Below are 21,107 nucleotides of genomic sequence, written 5' to 3'. Positions count from 1 at the left end.
TCTAAAACACACCAGGGGCATTTGTAAAATCCCCTTTCTTCTTTCCTACAGCAAGATATCACACGTTTCGAGCATCATCTGTGATCAAGTGGTCCAATTCAAACGTAAACTTAGAATGCTGAGTTGGGTAGAAGCATTAACTAAAATTGCCTTAATCTTTTTGCCAGAAAAAGCGGTACTCGTAATTATTTCCAAATTATAACACCACTTCACTTTATTCGATGTATTTCCTCATAGAAATTAAGTGTCAATGGCCTGCTCAAAAGCAAACAATAAAATCAAATTATTGCTGTATGTAACTTAAACTCTTTTCTACGTAACTGCCCTTCAAACATAAATATCATAAAGAAATGGAGATTTAAAAATTCTCTAGCCAGCACATCTGTCCACTAAAAGGGGAAATTCTTAATCCTTTCAAAACTGAAAAAAAAAAAAAGTTTCTCAAAAAAGCAAAAGAAAACCTGCTGGTGAAGCCTGGAAGAATAATCCAGAGACAGCATGCTTGGTCTCAGCACAGTTTTCTCTAGCATCCTAAAGTCAGCGACATCATGTGGCCTGTGATCTCTGTTTGCCCTTCTGAAACCCATCCAGAGGATTTTCAGAGAGGAGGATTCCGGTTGTGCTTCCAAATGCAAATTAACTTAAAGGACCTTCCAGTCCTGAAGGAAAACAGTGCAGTAGCTCTGTAGACGCTACATACAGAGTGCTTTCTGTCACGCGAAGCCAGAGCTGCAAGTGTGACCCCAGTGGGGTTTATCTAAAATTCCCAAGGACCACAGGCTAAGAGGTCAAAGCTCTTTGTGTCAAAAAAACATATAAATGAATAAGCCACATGCTGCAATAGTGTCTGAATCTACGCAGTCCACTCCCCCTTATTGTTCAGAGATTTCTTTTTCTTTAAAAGTAACCAAAACCTGCAACAGAAAAAAAAAATGAGGAAAACCTGCTCACGCTACTAATTGACCTTTAATTCTCTATTTCTAATTAAAATCTGTTTCAGTCACATTTTCAAATGTTATTGTCAATGATATATCAAACCTTTCAGGGAGTAGGAAGAGCACAGATATATTTAATTAAATGTCAAATACAGGAGAGTGGATATTCTTGGGATAAAGAGTGAGGAATGTATACATAGAATTGTAAACAAACACAACACTAAAGAGTTAAGATTTCAGCAAAAACAGCATGTAAAATCATGTACATAGGTTTATTTATTAATAAAACATACGCAAAAGATGTTTTTACTTCTGGCTTAAAATTTTCAAGTGACTGTTTCCTATTTTATAGTTTATCAAAGTGTTTTGTTAAAAAGCAATATGTGTCACAAATAATTAGGGCATTTTTTTCAATAGAGTAAATTATCTTAAAAGCATAACATTTTAAAACAGAATAAAGAGAGACAGGATAAAGAGTAGAATGAACAGTTTATTGTAACTGGGGTTTTGATGGCAGTAAGTTTCTCAATGTAGCTTTCCTTCATCTAACTCTCAAAGAATCCAGTTTTAAGAATAAGGAAAAACTGTCCTTAAGGAGTCACTTTAGAAGTGTAGAATACTTTATGCTTACAGGGTTGCATCACCGAGGACGTTTTCTAGACCTTTTCTACGTCTGCAGAACTAGGGAGTGAGGTTTGCAGTAATCCTTGCAGAGCATATGCCTTCAATAGTGATCATGACCATCTCTGGTCGCCCATTTAAAATTTTAAGACTGCATAACATAAAAATGCATCATCAAAATAAAGAAAACAGATGAGGTACAAAGGCCTCAAAATTACATTAAAAAATTAACTATGCAAAGAATTACCAATTGTCCAGAAGTGAGAATACACACTGTTAAAATTTGGAAGTATAGACATTGATTAAACGTAATATATTTATGACCACCCTTAACTTCCGTCAGCTGGGTAACATCATTTATGAGTAAAGTGGCCCAGATTCTCTTTCAGCAATCATTAAAAACATAACAAGTAACGAAAAAGACAATAACAAGTATTTTCTTAGGAACACTTATATGTTCAGAGCTACTTAGTATCGAGAGACAAACAGACTAATCTTTCAAAGCCAAGATGATGTGTGGATCATGACATCACATAAAGTGGAATTTGTTTTTCGTTTTCTTCAGTCAATCTCCCTTTCGCTGAGAAATAAAATGATAACTAATTTAACTCTCAAATAGGTTCTGGGATGCATTAAACAACTGAGAGGGACATGAGAAAGATTAATGGCATTTTTAAAAATATGCAGTTTGTAGATTCCCAGGTAGTGACCTCTATCCCAAGAGAACACACACATGTGAACATAGATGTGTATGCTTAGTAGCATGAAGTCAGAGATGCATGAGCTGTGCTAATCCTAGATACTAATGTGTGTCCCTGCTGCACATAGGCGCATCAGGTAATAGAGAAATTTCATTCCCCAGACCAACTCTGCCACATGTGTTTACATTTATTTACACTGCTTATAGATATAGCTCTAATTCCTATATGGATATATGGAAGAAATGATATTGCAACTCACATGAATGCTCAGAAAGTCGTACTATATCTAATCACAAAGAACATGCTCTCTTATGGACTTTTACTGGTTTGTAAACTTTATAGTCTATCCAAATTCCATGACAAAAACCAGCTCTGAATGAAAACATTTTCATTCCTATTTTTACATCTAAGACATTTTTTATGTTTAAATAAGTTCTATATTATCTTATATTAAACTTAGTCCTTTTTATAATACACAAATTTTTAAGAAATAGTAATAATATCAATATTCTTAAAGCCTGGTACATGTACATCAGGAAACACAAATGTCTACTGCGTTATCGTTATCACAATTATAACTAATTAATAGATAAAGCAATCATTAAGGCAAGACAGCCGTGCTCCTTTCGAACTAAAGAACAAGAAATAAAAACAGGAACTGTGAGCACTAATATATTTCTTCCTAGTGATACCGACTATAGAAGGCTTAAAGGGCAGACAGTGAATCATCTGTTTATTTAAGTGTTGAATAAATGGAATATATGCTAAGTTCTGAGCTGACTTTAACGTGTTTGGAACATTTTCCAGAGTCTATTTTGACTGTGTCAATTACCTAGTTACCAACGTTGTTGTAGTATGTTGCTTGATGAACTAGGACATCCAGCAACCCTCAAACCAGTATTACAAGCCAGGCAAATAGCATCACATTTGGGTGACGCACAGAATCCATCACCCTAGGGAAAAATGCATAGGCTCAGAGTACGGAGTCTTTACATGTTCCATAAGATTTCTGCATAACGTTTTAAGCTGATAGAATTGTAAACTGGAAAGTGCCCGCCTATGAAGCCATCTCTTCAGAAAAAGCACTAACACTCCACTGTCACTCCCCACAGAAATAAGACTTTTAAAAAATGTTCTCAGAACACTACTTAAAATACACAATGAGGGGGCATTTTGATTTATAGGGTGGGTTTTTTTTTTACCTTCTTTTGAAAATCTTAGTAAATTCTGAATATATCTAAGTGCTCTGGGAACGACAGATTCATTATGTTTAACCGCTACACTCACTTCAAACTTCTAGCTTAAAAAAAAAAAAACAAGTCATGTATCTCTTTAAAAGACTCCTGTTTAAAGCACAGCAGGTCATGATTTAGCACATTAAATTCCACCATCAAGGTGGATCTAAATATTACACATATAAAATATAGCTCCAACAGCATGCACACATTGCTGCAGTAATTCCAGCACAGTACAGTTACCGTGTGTGCATCAAGAATGCACAGGCTTTGTATTATAGAACAACTCGTACACTGTAGGTAGCCTCCTAATAACTACCAAAGAATTACACAAATCAAAATATGTTACCTTTGTTCAAACAATACAGCTGCTCATTATATAACAGAAAACACCATCCTTAATCGCTCAGGAACCAAGATAGTGGTGGACGCTTTGAGTTGAGGTGGTGCAGAATGGTTTGAGGCAAAACCGAAACATATTGTTTAAGTAAACCTTAAGGGGAGGGGATCATATGCGCAATTGATGGATTCTTTCTCCTTTTTTTTTTTTTGTATCGTCTTCCACAATTCCTCCCCTTACCCCTCCCCACCACTCCACAGTAAACAGACTGCTGGTATTAAAGGGCTGTAATTCCAATACCTCCCTCTGCCTTTTCCCTTCTTGCTAAACTTTATAACAATCTAATTTTGGAGTATCAGACCAACATTTATTAAATAATAAAAAACCTCTCATGTCAGACATGCCTTTGGTTTGAAATTTATGCTTGCAAACTTTCTAAAACTTATTAATTAAATCAAAACTGAATCCAATAAACTTGCACTATGCTCACCGAGCAACATATAGCTTAATTCGTCTAGTTTTACCCTGGAAAATACTTAAGCAAAGGAGCACTTGTTGAAGGAGGAATCTTTCGGGTACAAATGAAAGTCTGTAGCTCTCCCAATAAAAAGCTAAAAACAAATAAAGCAAATCAAAACCATCAAATGTCTAAGAAGAGAACACTCCAAGAGTCCGGACAGTACAGAATACTTTTGATAATTATAAATGTGGTAGTAACTATGCTTCCTCTCGAAGACACCACCTTCCCAGGGTATATTATTCTTGAGGGACTCTCTGGGTCTGGAAGGGGTGAAAATAACTAACTCACAGATGAGATTTGGTGTTAGAGCAAAGACATAAACCTCCACAACAGTCTGTGTCTCACATCGCCACTCAGTTCTGCTCCACAAATGGGAAGGAAGGCCCCACGTCTGGGTGGAGTAGCTTTTCCCAAGGAAGGAAATACTGACACAATTTTTTTTTTCTCCCCAGAAAAGATTTTTTTCTGTTTGCCAACTTCTGAAGTTGGCCCTTGTCAATCAACGTGATCAAGGTGTCCCTTAAGCAGACAAAGTTATGTTTCCCTGCGCAAATTGTACAGGAAAGAAAAAGATTATTAAAATGCTATATGATAAGTAAGGTTTAAAGATGCCATTTGAAAGTCTCAGAATGGAAAAAATGAAAAACTTTCAGTAGGAACACACTGAACCTTGAAGCTAATGCTTTCAAAATAAAACTGCATTTTGGTAACCATTTCATCTATTTTCCTTCCTCTGCACATAAAAAAGATTAATGTCACAATTAAACTTCCATATTTTAGAGTCTTGGTAACAGGTGTGGCATTCTCCATATAAACATATTCATTGACCTGTCACCATTGATAACCTTCATTAATTAATTTCGATTGAAATGAAACCTGATTTTTTTTACCCCTTTCAGATAGTAAAGAAATAGGCAAGGCGAACACCCATTTCCCCCTCAAGCCCCCAAAATGTTTAAATTACAGTAATCTCCAATTCACCAGCCATCACAGCGAACAACTGAAGAAATACAGCAGAGCTCAGCAGGAAGGAGTTTTAATAAGAGATTGAAAAACAAGAATAAAAATAACTGTATCAACGGAGCTTTTCTTCCTCAGGCTACAAGCCCGTTCTTACTTGAACTTTTTTTTTTTCTTTTTCAAAAAAAAAAAAAAAAACAGCATTTTGGCCACCAAAACCAATGCAGAACATTATTAAAAGTTAAAAGCTACCAATTACTTCTGCCTGTTCTTTTAAAGCAAAGTTTGGCATGACGTCAGTTGGTTTAAAGAAAACAAGAAAGGGAGAGAGAAAGAGCAGGAGAGAAAGTTTCCTACTTGTATAAACTGAACACCAGGGAAGGTGTCTAGCCACTTGTAAAGTATTTACTGCAGGTCTTTAAAGAGCTAGCAACATTTTAAAAATCAATTTTTTTATTATTATTTGAACGCAACATGTTGAACGGCCAGCCTTAACGTCTGTATTTCAATGGTACCTTAGAATCAAAAAATTATTTAAGTGATGCTTTTGATCTGAAGTACACTAATAATTTCATCTTTATTTTGGGAGCTTGAAACTGGGCTCTGAGGGGGCAAAAAGAGGTGGGATAATAAAAAGAGCTCAGCGTGGCAGTAGTGTGAACAGCGGCTGTCACTAGCGGACTTCTCTTAACTAGTTCTTAACAATTCAAATAATTTGCAGTGTCTAGCAAATTCAGTAAAAGGGTTTCCTTGAGCCCAAAGATCTCTTTCTAACCCAAATCAAATTTCACATCACTATACCCTACAGAGAAACAAACCAAAGTTTTGAAATTCACTTCCCAAGAGAATAAACGCCCTCGCGTGATAATACAGACCCCCAAAGTGGGCATAATTGTATCATTTGAGGCCTCACTTACTGAGGTCATCTATAATAGAATATTTGATACAAACAGCTTTGAACAAACTTACATTTAAGGAGAAAACAGGCTGTTCTCTACCTGCTACTGAACAGTAAGTAGTCTAAGAACAAATCTTGGCGTTTTCCGATACTTCAGTAGATGGATCAAAGACTTTAGGACACAAGTGATTTTGAAAATAATAAAAACAACTGCTCAGTCCTTAGCATGCAAACGATTGTGAAGCATATTAAGTCTTTTCTATACATGAGCACAGCAAGCACACTTGGGAAATGGTGTTGAATTACCGTTGATAAAGTCAAGATAAGTGTCCACTAAATCCCATAAATCCTGTTATGACAACAAAATTCACTTCTTTCCATACATCCAAATAAAATGTAGCTATCCCATAGATAAGCAAAGTCTAACCACGTCTGTATAGGCTATCACTCATCCCCCCATATCTCAATAAATAATAAATAAGAAAACCTAATAAGAATAATTAGTTATCCATAATATTAACAATCATAACTGGAAAAAGAAGGAAAAGAAGCCTGTTACCTGAAAGCTGGACCAAGGCTGAACGTCAGAACACAAGCTCATACGACTCTCCTGTTCTTTATCAAATTGATTGTAACTCATGAGCTACAATATTTGAGACAGAACTGTCTGAGTTTATAGTTTTCCATGCCTGCCAAAAACAGATGCAGGCTACCACACTAGCTGTCCCAAGGAATCTAAATTAAGCAGAGGCAAATACCAAGTGGAAAGTTGTCAGTGTGTTGAATGAATGGCTTCATTTTACACACCAGAGAATATCTTCATGAGGCTACGTTTTAACAGGAGCCAGTCATTTTATTTTAAGTTCATCGCTTATTTCACAAATAATAATTTCCCTTGAAATCAATTATAGACACCTGTCCACAACTCAGTGAAAGTCTATTTTGTTCTATGTACAATTGCACAGTGTTCTGATATTATTGTTTGTTCTCAAATGACGCATTAAAGTAATAATAATTGTAATATGTCAATAATTATAGAAAATATCAGGAAGCCAGTTATCAATGTTGACACCAATTTCAAACTCAAATTAAGCTCTAACTTTAAAAAAAAATCTGTTTGAAGTTCTTTAATATTTTTCTGTAATGTTTATTTACTTCTAAACAGATCATATAAGATTTTGCTAAAATCAGTTTCCTCACACCCTTGTCTTATTTCTTTAATAGACAATGTGTATATCTTTAGAAGCAAATCATCATTTCTAACTATATGTAGACACATATACATCTAATAATAATAATAATAATAGCAACATTAGTAAAAGCACCATTGAAAATACTAGGATCCTAAAAAGCAGCTTTTCCACCAATGCATTCACTTCCGTGTTTGGAAGGTTTTCTTTATGAATGAAGATCTCCTTTTGCAACTTACTGAGACTTCCACTGAAAACTAGAAGAAATTCAGGACTGTTTCATGACTTACAAGTAACAACAATGCCAAAAACAAAGTCAGGGTCTACATAGGTCACTTGTGATTAAATGCACACCGATTTGGATGCCAAACCGGCTCGTATGAAAATATACAGAAATTTCTATAAAACTGTTCACAATATTAGGAGTCCCAGTGTGGAGCTCTGAATTCAGCTCAGGACTCACAGCCTCTCTGGAATTCTCCGCCACACCTTTAATACTGACTTTAACAAAGGGCAAGCTACCCAGCAGCACGAACACTAACAGAATATAAAATTCCAGAGTGACAAACTTTTTCACTAGGTACTTCCTACCAGGTATTCAGAGAGTGTCAGACTTACTGATCATGGCTGTAAAAGTATTCCATGCACACATAGCCTAGCAGGCAAAAAAAGCATATTGGGAGACCATCAATATCAACTCACGAAAAGTAAACAAGATTTTGCCCATAAAATCCTGTCCTGATGACGCTTCCCAGTGCCTTACATTTAGAGAAATCACGGCTGCATGTAGTCATTGTGACTCTATTTCCTTCTTTACGGTTCTACTTCCACAGGACTACTCTCCAGAAATAATCATCCCACCAGCATATTCCCGGCCCTGGCTATTTAACTGATTGGAGATGTTTCAGATACAAGCGTACCGCTTTAAAAGGAAGTTATGAAATCTACCGAAGGATAAACTCAATGAACATGGAAGTTTAAGTTGGGAAGTCTGAGCATGCCACTAATAACCTTTCACTCAAAGGTAAAAAGAAAAAAAAAGAGGGAAAAAATCCTCCGAATGCTGGTATCATTTCCAGACTGTCCTGTCAGCATCGAAACTTACAGGAAATGCTTCATCTTCCCATCCAAACCCTGTATTTATTCACAACCCTGTCATACTTGGGGAAAGGAAAAGTGGGGGAAAGCCGCATGGTGATTATTTTAGAACCTTTGCTTTTCTACACAAGTGCTACCCTAACTGGAAGAGCCTCAGAGGCAAGTGAAGAGCGGGTAAGAAACTGCCCAGCGGTGAGATTAGAGACTTTCATTCTCTTTCTGCCCAGCCAAGGACCTGCTAGCTGCAGGACTTTGCTGATGGCCCCTAACGTGGTCAACTCTGGCAGCCTTTTCTAAATGATCAACTCTTTCTAAAACCTGCTGAAAAGAATCTCTAGAGAGACTGGTGGGTTTGGGCTCAGAAGTTTACAACACTCTGAAGACTTAAGTCTTGTTCTCCCCCCCCCCCCCCCCCTTAGCCCCCAGCACTCAAATTTAACCAACAAGGCCTAGAAGGATGACTTCTTTGTAATCTTGTCTCAAGCCCTTATCTGTATTTTGCCTTTGTACTGATTATCTCTTCCAGGCCTTTCCTGTTCACCTGGAGAGCTTACAAAAGTTCAATGAATCGGCCTAACTTGTGCCTGATTATACCTCGGCCCCTCTCTCTTCACTTACCTTGCTTAAAACTCTAGCGGTGATTTCCCAAAACCGGATAAGGATGGATATTCTATCTTAGTTAGGATTCATCATTAAATCCATGGCTCTTACTCAAAAACTTTCAAAGGATCAAGTCTGAGGCCTAAAAAGATACGGGGACGTCAGCCAGGTCCTAAACTGGAGTCAGCCCCAGCAAGATTGTCTGAGAAGCCCCAGTAAGTCCTCTCTGGTCCTCTCACTTCAATGGCTTTAGAGTCCTAGAGCTGTAAAAACAGTGACTTCCCTGGCGAAAGGGGAAACACCACCATCTCAGACAGGTACTCACAGAAAAAAAGCCTTCCCAGCCACAAAAACAGCTTTGCACTTCAAACGGCTTCCACCTCTGCTTCACCCTCAAATTATTCATGGGGTCCTATAATCCTGGAGTTATTTGGAGGGATAGAGGTGTTTGCCTTGGCCTCTCAAAGATGCGTTTCAGGCTCTACAGTCCAAACAGGAACTAGACAGAAAGCAAAGAGCCCGTCTGCCTGCATGTCCCACCGCTGTCAGGCGTTTAATCACCAGCCAGTGTCCCCTGACCCGCTCGACACATGGCGCATCAACCGCACCGCAGAGGAAGTCTGCCCCTTGCTCAGCCCCTACGGAAGCTCCCTGGCTGCAAGGCCCTGCCTCATGGTACCGAAGGGGCACAGACCCATGGGCCCAGGCAGCGCTGAGCTGCCCAGAGACGGGGCTACCAGGGGATGCCACACTCTCTCCCTCTAGCCCAGCTGGGCCTTTAAGGGAAAAAAAAGTTTGAAGCCTGGCTTTGCAAACTAAACTCTTCACAACCAAAGCCAGTCTATGTTGTTTTACCACTTGGAGGGCCACTCCAGGACCCCTCTTGAAGACCCTCCCGACCCTCCCAAGTTCACCCAACTTACTACTCTGCATGCCGGTGCCTAGTCTGCTCCCCGTTTGTCAGGAGCCCCCAGAAAACTTGCAGCAGCGGCGGCGGCGGCCCCTCGGGTCCAGCCACCTCCAGATCCTCTGCTGCTCCCGGTAGGAGAGAATTAAAATCAGCCAGCAAGAGACAGCGAGGGGGAGTGGGGCTGGGAGGGGGAGGGGGCACCGGCCTGAAACTTCTTTTTTTGGCAAATCGGGATTTGTTTTTCCTCCTCCCCGGCGGCTGAACTTGACCCTCCTGACTCTGGGGGCTACTGCAGTTTGAAGTCTCTCTGGTTTCCAAGGCTCAGATGCTTTAGACCCAGCAAAGGGAGCAGAGGAATTGGGGGGGGGGGGGGTTAAGGGGAGCAGAAGAGAAGAAAGAAAGAAAGAAAGAAATCACACGCGCAAAGGGGGGGAAAAAGGAAGAAAGAAAATGCGTGTGAAACCCGAGAAGCCTGCGCTTGGCTTGCAGCACACTCTCTCCCTCGGCTGGGCTTTTTTTTTTTTTCAAAGAAAGTCACTTTTAATTCCCAGGGCTCCCCGCTCGCGATCGCCCACATTTTGCGCACACTCGCGCGGGCGCAGCGCTGGCGGAACGGCGCCCCGACCGGCTGAGCCCGAGACCCCCGGCCCGCCCGGCTCCCCCTTACCTGTTGATTAATCGTCAGGAACACCCTCCGCAGCCCGAAAGATGGTGGCGCGGCGGCCAGAGCCATGAACCGTCTTCTGTTGTTTGCAGAGTTGATCTTGGATTATTGAGTGGGGGGGAGAAAAAGGTCTTTCCTGCCTCCCCCCCTTTCCTTTCCCTCCCCCCCCCCCCCCAGGAAAAAAAAGAGAGCGCGAGAGAAAGAGAAAGGAAATAGAGCTAGGATGTGCCCGGTGCCGGGTGGGAGAAGGGAGGGGGTGTTGTTGGGTTTTTGTTGTTGTTGTTGTTGTTGTTTGAAAAAAAAAAAATAGGCAAAGGCGAGAGAGCGATCAGGAGGACGCGAGGTCCGGAGCCACCGAGCAGCAGCGAAAAAGAGGACGCGGAGATTGCAATGAGATCGGGTCTTTATCAGAAATGTTATCGCTTGTCAGGACCTCACTCTCCGCGCATTACGTCAGTTTCAAGACACCAACACTATTAATATCAAAGGAGCCTTCGCGGAGGAAAGCGCCACCCCAGACCGAGCTCCCTTAAAGAGACAGGCGCGTCCCCGCGCCGCCGCCGCCCCGCCCGGCCCCGAGCACCCGCCGCCGCCGCCGCCGCCCGCGGGACCGGCCGGCCGCGCCAGCCCGCGACAACTGGGGACCGCGCGCGGCTCGTCCCGCCCCGCCCCTCCCCCACCGCCGGGCTGCGGGAGGAGGGAAGCTCGGTTGCCCTAGCCGGGGGCCTGGAGGCCGGGACCTACCTTAGGGGCGCGGGGGGCAGTGCGTGGCAGCCAAGGCGACGCTGCCCAGACACTGGTGATGCTGTCCTGGAGAATGCCAAGAACTCTCAAAGTGTGTTTTGTTTTTGTAATTTTTTTTTTTTTTACCTTTCCCTGTAGTTCTCAATTAAAGGACGCAGGATCTGTGTTTGCGTGTGCGCCCCCTCCCCCCCCCCCCCCCCCGCCCTTTATCTGTGGCTGGAAGTCCTAGGACACCTCGGCAGTGGTCAGGATTTCCCAGGCTTTGGATGGTAGGAGGGCTTCAGGAGAACAACTTGAACTCTATCCTGAGTTGGAGAAGTGAGGACTGAGGTTGCTATGGTTTTCTGAGCTGAGAAGCCAGAAACTCAATGGGTGCTTTAAGGGGTACCAAAAAACAGATAAAATGGGGACATTATTCAGCCACTGCCAGGTTAATACATGCTGGTCTTTGGGGTTTTCGAAGCAGATAAGGAACTCTGAATCAAGCCTGACATTCTTTTTCTTATCACACATCTTGTTAAGAGAAATTGCCTCAGCATAAAGTTCATGGAATGAGCAGGCTATCTTTCCCTTTAACTTCTAAAGATCAACAATGCATAAAACATTACCAAGGCAGGATTCAAAGTATAGGAGGTGTTAAAAACTAAGTAAACATTTCTTGGGCTTTGGACTTCATTTTCTTCTGTTGGGTGACTTTAAGTGGTATGTTTTTCCTCTAGTGAATGTCAGTTTAAACCAATTTTGTTCTAAAAGGAGAAACATCCCTCTCTGAAGTACAAAGTGATGAAAATTAGAACTTTTGACGGGTACAATCACAAATCAATGAGCTGAAAGTGCAGTGATTTCCCCCAATTATATTTCACCGACTTGTTCATCACTTTGCAGAAAAGATACATGCTTCCGGACATGCTATAAGAAATGAAAAAGGCTATATATGTGTGTGTGTGTGTGTGTGTATACATACATATACATGTGTGTACATGTATATAAATGTATATATAAACCTAAAACTGAAATGCATACTCTTAAAACCTCCCTCCTTTCCCTAAATGATCCTTATTTTCACATACATACTGAGGCAGATCTACAGTCCCTTGATCCGGACATGCTTCAGAAGCATGCCCCATACACTGATGAATAGAAAAGCAATAACTCTTTCGCAATAGAGAAACTAGTCGGGTGAAGAGTAGTCAAAATACAGTTTCACAATAAGGCAACAAAATATTCCCTAAAGGAGGGAGAAAACAATAGGGCTCATATGCATAAAATTATTCGTGTTGCCATCGGTTTAATTTTTTTTAACACAATTGGATTTATATATGGCCCTGCATGTAGGGAAATTTAATATGAAAATCTTCAGTAAATCTTACAGTCAACTCCTAATGACCACCTGCATATTTCCACACTGGAGTCATTTCATACTGTCCACCACCAATTTCCCCTATAAAAGGTATTTCTATATTAAATATAGGCCTTTTATTTTTTTTGTTAAGTCATAAATTAGCTTGCTGACTTTTATGGAAATATTCACGACACAGCAAGAAGCAGTTTTATTCAGAAAAATAATAATGATCGGAGTGAAACATTCTTTGGCCATGACTAACTGAAAATATTAGGTCAAATAAATTTTGAAACACATATCCAAGTAGCCACACTGCTTGTGTTCAAAGGGTTAACAGAGCTAAAACTGGTGAGTCTGGTCTCTAGCTGATAAAATCTGAGACAACACCATCTCTGCAGAGTTAAACAGCACAATTTATCACAAGGATTAGTGCCCTAATCTCCCACTGCTCCCCAAGATTTAAATGACATTTTAAAAGGGGAAGTGATCTTCCTCCCAGTCATCCTCAAATCTAAGGCAGTCGTCAAGAGTGTAAATTTACACACATGAAACAATCATTGATTAAATTGGTTCAAAAAAATTAAATTACACGCTTTTGCAAGCACAAAACCCTTGAGATGGCTGGTGTTTTTCCACCTGCAATAATATAAAATCTGACCATTAAAAGTACCCAAATTATATATTATATGAAAACGTAAAGCCAAAGGTCCAGGGGTGAATTATGTCCTTTAATTGAAAGGATAAAGTTACACTCCACGTACTGAAGCCAACAAATCCATGGTCACTTAAAATTTTAATGAATGAAGTTTCACGGACTCAATTTTGCTAAAGTTTGCCTGAGAAATGAAAAAAAATACGTTTTGTATTTCAAGTTAGGATAGCAGAGATTAAAATATTGCCATATCAACCCACTTCCATCAGCCTCAAAAGGTCTGTAGAGAACCTAATAAAAGCACAAATATTTTTATTAATTTTTTCAAGCAAATTACTTATTTATTGATGCAATAATTTACGAAGAAAATTTTTACCTCATGCTTTAGATATATCACATATGCTCTTGATTGACACAATATGTTCAAGCTCAAAGGCCCTCATAGCATTTTTTAACTCTAGTAGGAATATTTCAAAACAACCAAAAAATACATGAGGTCATAATTGTTTGACAGTTGTTTTTAATATATAAACTAACGTATGTATATTGTTTTCTTTCAAATGTTTATTGATTTGTTTTTCTAGTCCTGACATTTGCATGGCACAAACTGAATTAGAGGAAATATTAAAGATTTATTTACATTTATTGTCTTCTGCTGTCAAACATCTGTAAGGCTATTCAAACCATCCTCACACTTTTAAAGCAACAGATTCCTGAACAATGAAGGGAGGACATTATAAACCACAACCTGGGCTTTTGTAGGGCGCCTCAGTAAATAAGGAAGAATTTCAGGAAACAAAATAGCAGAGCAAACAGAGCCACTTTCAACACTAAAATAACTTCTTTCTAATCTTCCATCCTGTTTTGAATTCTGGAGTAATCTATTGAGGCTGAACCATCGATTAAACAGTTCCTTGATCTGCATTAATGCCATTATTTTCTCAGAATGACATACTATTCCTTTCTGCTATGTTATCTCAGCATTTGTCCCCCTCTTTCCTTGCAGTTGATTCAGTAGAGATACAAACAGGGATTAGCAGTTAAGCACAGGCATACTTGTTCTACATTTCCAACCTTTTAGCACATAACTTACTTACCGTTGCAGTGCTTGCAATCACAAAGACTTTACCTGATGGAACATGTATGTCAGAAGTGCAATCCAGCTATTTACCCTAGCACATCACAAATTGGAAACTGCTAAAAGAAACCTCCAAGATTGGCATCCCTTGGTCCTACACGCCGACTGCTTTCACTCATAATATCAAGAAATATCATTATTATTTGCTCTCAAGACCATACAGCATGATATGAAATGGAAGACCATTTTCCTTCCAGCAGATAAAAGCAATTACTGAAGTACTCCACCTTCTTTCATGGCAAGACCTGAAGGAAGAAAACAGTATCTCAGATGAACGCAGAGTCTGTTTCTTCTCCCAGTCACATGGCACTCAACCTTTAAAAACAAAACGCTCCTTTTGTACACATTATGATTATTTTCCAAGCTACCTATTGCTAAGCACCTTTGGGAGAATTTATTAAAGATAAATTTAGCTTTAAAAATCCTGTATCTGGTATTCAAATTCACACTTACACTTGCCAATCCTCCCTCTGCAGTATCGGGCAAATGCCTAGTTAGACAGATGGGCCTTGCAGCCCACCCTGAAGCCAACAAACATGAGCTTTGTTTAATTAAAAAGGGAAACACATTTCTGAGGTGTAGACACACACATGTGTGCATACACACACCATGTATAGACACGTGAAATTCGTGACTAGAGTGCCCCGGAATAAAAATGACGATACAACGTTTGAGTTTGCATTCGGATTGATGAATGTTCATCAGATACTCTATTCACCAGACCAAAAGTACAATTAAATGAAGTCATTCAGCCCAATGTATTCAAACCAACCACTCTAAGAAATAGCTAGATTGACTTCATTTCTGTCCACCTGGAGAAAGTATCTCTATAGGAAAGAATCCGGATCTAGCTCCGGCCATGACAAGGAGGTGGCCTGTTCTTGTCTTCCATAATCCCACCCTCACTTCTAGTATCTTCTCTGGCTTTTCTTTCTTATCAGTCCACCCGTAACTCCAAACTTCACATGCTTTCCCCTCGCTTGCAAAGAACTATGTTCTACATCTGACTGTGTCTAAGTTTTCAGGTTGGGATTCTTCACTGGACATTCAAATGGGATATGCCCAATGCTGTGGCTGACGAAGGGGCTCTTGCAAGAGATAAAGTGGGAGGGAAAAGGAAACTGGTAAACCCCATTCTTACCAAGCATGTCAATCATCCCACGCAGAACCTGCAGATGTTTGGCCTCTCTGGTCTTTAGCGATCCCTCTCTCGAAGGCCCCATATTTAATAAGAGAGCTGGTCCTTTCATAGATTTCTCTGAAAAGGTTTTTGTGTCTACCACCACCTCTACTTCAGTTACATAGACCCTTCCCAAGTTCAGGTTTTTGGCTCTCCAGCACCATGCTGATGAACTTTCCCCTCCAGGTTCTCTCAGTATTACCATTATTATACACAGCAAGAAGACCTGCTCATTTTCTCTGTGACATCAAGCCCCTCATGAGAAAATTTCCATGCATCTCTAATACCAGAACGCCCCCCCACAAGGGTTTAAGTCTTTCAAGTCTTCCTAAGACGTAGGTCAAAATGTCTTTCTGCTCTCATTGTGCGTCTGTTCTTTCCCCTGGGCCTGTCTCCCGACCTTCCAACTGACTCATCTTTCCCTCCGTACATCTGACACCTTCCAGACCATGTCATATATCTGCTTTGCAACCTTACTTGGAGAAATTCTGAAGGCCTGGCAGGATAGTTCTCCATCTGAGTATGCTGCCCTCCTTTGATAAGAAACACGGATTCTTCCTTGAAAGTGAAAGCTTTCTGGAAAATCCAGGGTAGATCCAGTCATGGCAGAACTAAGCTTCACAAAGACTCGCTTCTGACTTTAGGTAATAAGAGGGTCCTGTGGATTTGCGACATGGTGTCCACTACCCTACTGCCCTCCACTGCTAAACTGGAAGATTCTGGAAGGCAGCAGACCATGCAATCATAGGGATCCCAAGTCAAAGTCAACTTGGAAATTAGAATAAGGTCTTTAAATTTTACTTGGAAACACTACTGAACCCTGTTTCAAACACTGTGTTGTTAATTTTGTTAAATTAATTCTTTCTCCTCGTCTTTCTTTTTCTCTGCTTTCTGATCTTTTCCTTTCACGCATATGGGCTGATGCCTCATGTGTCATAGCCTCTGGGTGGTCTTCATCTCAGCAACACATTTTTGGCAATGAATCAGAGGAGATCTTTGTCTTCCTCTGAAATATTGTCTTCATTATCATTAAGTTTTGGTTCATAATTCCATGTTGCTCTAAAAATAGTGGGTTGAATGACTTTTAAACCAAGTAGCAGGCATCGAAACACAGGAGTATATAGTAAATGAGGTCAACAACTCGGGATTCTTAAGTAGAAAATGGGTTGTTGTAGTTTCGGAAGCCTTGGGTGTCAGACAGGAAAGTTCTGAGTGCAGTGCAGAGATATACAGTCTCTCCAAACACTCGTTTACAGTACTCTTGTCCCTGTGCTGCCCGATGTCATAATATGAAATCAATTCAACCCAAGTCAGTCCACCGATAACTAGTAAGTTCTGCGTACATTAGACCAACATAAGCTGATAGTCCCCAATGTTTAACACACACTATACATTCACACCTGCAGACCCCAGCACATATCACATTTCATAATAGTCTGTGGATCCAATGGAAGGGTTCACATGAGCAAAAACTTGGGTGTGTGTGTATCTGCACTTGTCTACGAGGAGTCCACAATCATCTCTGTGAATGTTTCCATTTTCTGAAAATTCTTTAAGTTCTCAGAACTGACTCGCCTTTGTCTAATACCTATTACCTGTATTAGTAGCCAAGAGAACAAATGATAAATATCGATGATTATTTTCCATTTAAGAGTCTATCCATCGGCACGTCTACAGTGATTCAAACATGGTAGATATTTCACACTTACTGTCTGTGCTGTACCACTGTGGAAGAGACCTCACATCATCCCTTGTTGTTGGGTCCTCACTAGGTTTGGCCAGTGACGTCATTATATTAGATAGGAAGAGAGACAATTTGTGTCCTTGGTCCCTGGTTCCTTCCTTTTACTTTCAAAGTCCTAAGTTATTAGGAGTTGTAGTTCTTTCTAGCTATAACAAGCTTGTGAATATTTCTCCATATTTTATTGGGCCCCTAATTCTGTTCGTTCCAGTATAACTAACTTTTTACTAAATTTTCTTCAGTTATCCTTGAGTATTCTTTACACTGCCTTTCTGCCTCCTGATTCATAAAAAAAGGCATGTCATAGCATCAACTTTGCTTGCTGTAATATAGCATAAACTTTATAATTTCAGAGAGTGAAACAATTATGCATAGATTAACTAATATGTTCTAGGTACTGGAATGGTGCTGGGTACCTGAGTTGTAAGAGCTCTGTCCGAGCCCCTAGTTTATAGATTTTCATGGACTCTATATGCACCTCATAGACTGTCTTGGATGCTTTTAGAAAACCAGATATGTGCACCTCACCTATGACACAGTGCACATCTCCAGAGGAGACACGAGAGTGAAAATATAGTCTTTTCCATCCATTACATACTAGATCATGTATTACACGTATGAAGATACAATGTTAGACTACAACAGATGTTGGGCATGAATTCATGTTGAGAATGAATGGCTGAGAGATGGAAAGCAAGTTCCTTAGCACTTAGGACCATGGAGAGACTAACTTTACAGAGGGTGGGCAGTATTTGGAAGTGGAGGTTACTAGATCTATTGTGCAAATTTATTTTCACAACTGTAATTTTTACTGTGCTACCTCTCATCCCCCTCCCCTACTCCACAGCCAGCATCCACAAATGTGCTCCCACAACGGCAGCTGCTGGGTTTCCCCAGCAGAACAGAGCCCTGGGCAATTGTTCCAATTCACTCCAGTCTAGACTCTAGAGATAGCTCTGTCTGGAAAGAAAGGCATGGACACTCTTCGTTCAAAGCTAATTAAGTTAGCAAGATAAACAATGTAACACTCCCGAGAAAAGGGGAATTTCTTGAGCTTTTAGAAATTCACAAAATAGTGACCAGGGGATAGTGTTAATATATCTGAGGTTCCTAACTACGTCTTCCATCATTTCCAAGAATCCCTGTGCCTTTCACACAAAAGGCATATGAATAATCATAGAGGACTTCTACATGATCAGATCATTTAATTAGCTGTTCATTAATCGTAATATTCCACCTTAGATTTAGGTGTTAGACAATACTAATTAATTTATTTTTGATAAATATGCCTAAACTGCCTTTTCCCCTTTTTATTCAAAATGCATTTTCATCATGTAATATAACTTGATTACAAAATTTACCCTCAAAACTCCTTTCAGTTCCTCTCCACTTTCCTTCCCATACAGACCAACGCCCTTTCTGTCTCTTGTTAGAAAGGTTTCTAAAAATTAAAGCATGATAAGATAAAACAAAAACTCACATATAGAAATAGGAAAAAACAATCAACAGAAGGAATAGAGCCTAGGAGAAGGCACAAGAAACAGATAGAGACCCAGAGATTCACACATTCATACATTCAAGAATGCCTTCTTTACAGGCATTCTGCTCAGTAGGATACTACAATGTGGCTTGCAATTAATACTAAATGCTTTCTGAGGGGTTTGTCATATGTTGATAAGGCACAATTGACAGAGTAAAGGCCACACCTGAGGCCCATTCTACTTTATTAACACATGTTACAACTTAAGCAGAAGAGACTCTGACAGCTACAAACTTCTCAAACACACCTTTAGCAGCGTTTTCCCCCTCTTCTTTTCTTTTCTTTTTTTCACATTCAGAATATCAAAACTGGGAAGTTATATAAGTTCTACTGAGGTCATGGTGAAATTTAGCTTCCTCCTGCTGTGCTTCGGGACTCTGGCTTCAAAGTCTCCCTAGGAAGGACTATCTTAGATTCTACGAATCATCCACATGCTTATAAAAGCACAATCTTATGTAATGTTCACTTTATGCTTCAGAACAAACTCCTCCTTTAATTCTACAAGTAAAAATACATAAGTCTCAGGCTCTGTCAATGAATGACTGCAGTCCTCAAGGGTTCAGTCCAGTAATAATGATGGCCAGGACTTACAAAAAGCATGTCTGCCTTCCTCAGTCCTTAATCTTTTGCATATATTAATTAACCTTTGTAATATTTATGCATTGATTGATCAATTGATTAATTTTTGTTTTAAGTCTGTCTGTGAAAGAATATGTGACCTTTATTGCAGTTGAACCCATGGAAACCAGAAGCAAACATCGGGATCGCAGAGGCAGAACTACAGGTGGATGTAAGATGCCCAACATGAGGTGTTAGAAATCAAAATCAGGTCTTCTGAAAGAGCAGTAAGAACTCTTAACCTCTTAGATACCTTTTCAGTCTAATTCATTTAGTCTTAATCAATATTTTATGAGCTATGTATCATTATTGTTCCCACTTTTTGAGAAAATTAGACTGATACAATAGCATCTACAAGGTCACAAATGAAGACATATAGGCCAAGAAACTAAATCTTACTGCAATTTGATTTTGTTTCAGAGGCAAAATCTAGACTTGAAGGTCTGGAATAACTTGACAAAATAACAACATAATGTATTAATTAGTGTGTTTCTGTGTGTCTACTTGTGATAAACACCTGACATTTCCTCGCTTTTTGTGTCCATCATACCTTCCTTAGAAGTGCACACTGGTTTCCCTCTAGAGAGAGAAGAGTTCTCATGTTCGGTAATTAAGAATAACTTGCTATAAGAAAGGTGGGCATTGGCAGTGGCTGGCCTAGGAGAGCATTGGATTCAGAATCTTGCTAGATCACAGGCAAGGAATCCTTGGGTTATCAGCTGGAGAAAAAAACTGAATCTTTCATTCAGTCATACTCCTTTGAAGATATAAGCTAGAACTCTTGTAGTTGCTTTGGTATTTCAGAGGTTTGGAGAAAAATAGTTAACATTGGATAGAAGTTGACAAAAGAAGAAGTTGAACAATGAGACAAACTTGAAGTATAATAATATTACTGAGAGTCCTGAATAATATCATCCACCAAGCCATTATAACTTCTGGTGATACTTAACTGTAGTCTCAGCTACTTGGGTATGTGAAGCAGAACTATCTCAAAAAGAAAAATAATTCTACTCTCTCTCTGTCTCTGTCTCTCTGTCTCTGTCTCTCTCTCTCAATATATTGTATATTATATACACAAATATATGCATCATTATATTATTGATTATTTGACATACTCATATTCAAAACTGTATCATGATAGAACTTTAAAATGTATTCTTGTCTTTAAGTTAATTACAATAAATTGAAACCAATAGATGTTTTTCACAGTCGTTATTCAAAACGATACACAGATTGATGGCTAGTCTTTCTTGGTAGACTTGGCTGTGTAGAATGTTTGATACTGTTTAATATTATATTCATTCTCCTGTGTTTAGTGCATGGGGAGATGGATACATCAAAATAAAATTGTCACTAACTGCTGTGAACAACAGAGGTGTCCTTGACATTTCTTCTTTCCTTGCAATTTATAGTGTCTGTTTATCTGACCAACGTCCACATTTCTGTTTGTTTAAATTATAGTCCTAGATTACATTTGTTC

At 39.6% G+C, this 21,107-nt stretch overlaps 1 protein-coding gene across 1 annotated transcript in view; it reads right to left on the bottom strand.

The window, feature by feature from the left end:
- Trps1 (transcriptional repressor GATA binding 1) overlaps positions 1-10,783 on the bottom strand; it is a 236,307-nt gene extending 225,524 nt beyond the window's left edge. The window contains exon 1 of the mRNA XM_041637628.1: positions 10,676-10,783. The gene's annotated coding sequence lies outside the window, so the exon portion shown is untranslated. The remainder of the gene's footprint in view (positions 1-10,675) is intronic.
- Between the last annotated feature and the right edge of the window lie 10,324 nt (positions 10,784-21,107).

This window comes from Microtus oregoni, unplaced genomic scaffold (assembly GCF_018167655.1).
Source record: "Microtus oregoni isolate MIOR12 unplaced genomic scaffold, Mior012 000053F_ref0000044, whole genome shotgun sequence".
Lineage (NCBI taxonomy): Eukaryota > Metazoa > Chordata > Mammalia > Rodentia > Cricetidae > Microtus > Microtus oregoni.
The sequence above is the reverse complement of the archived record's forward strand: the minus strand, read 5'-3'. Positions and strand labels throughout refer to the sequence as shown.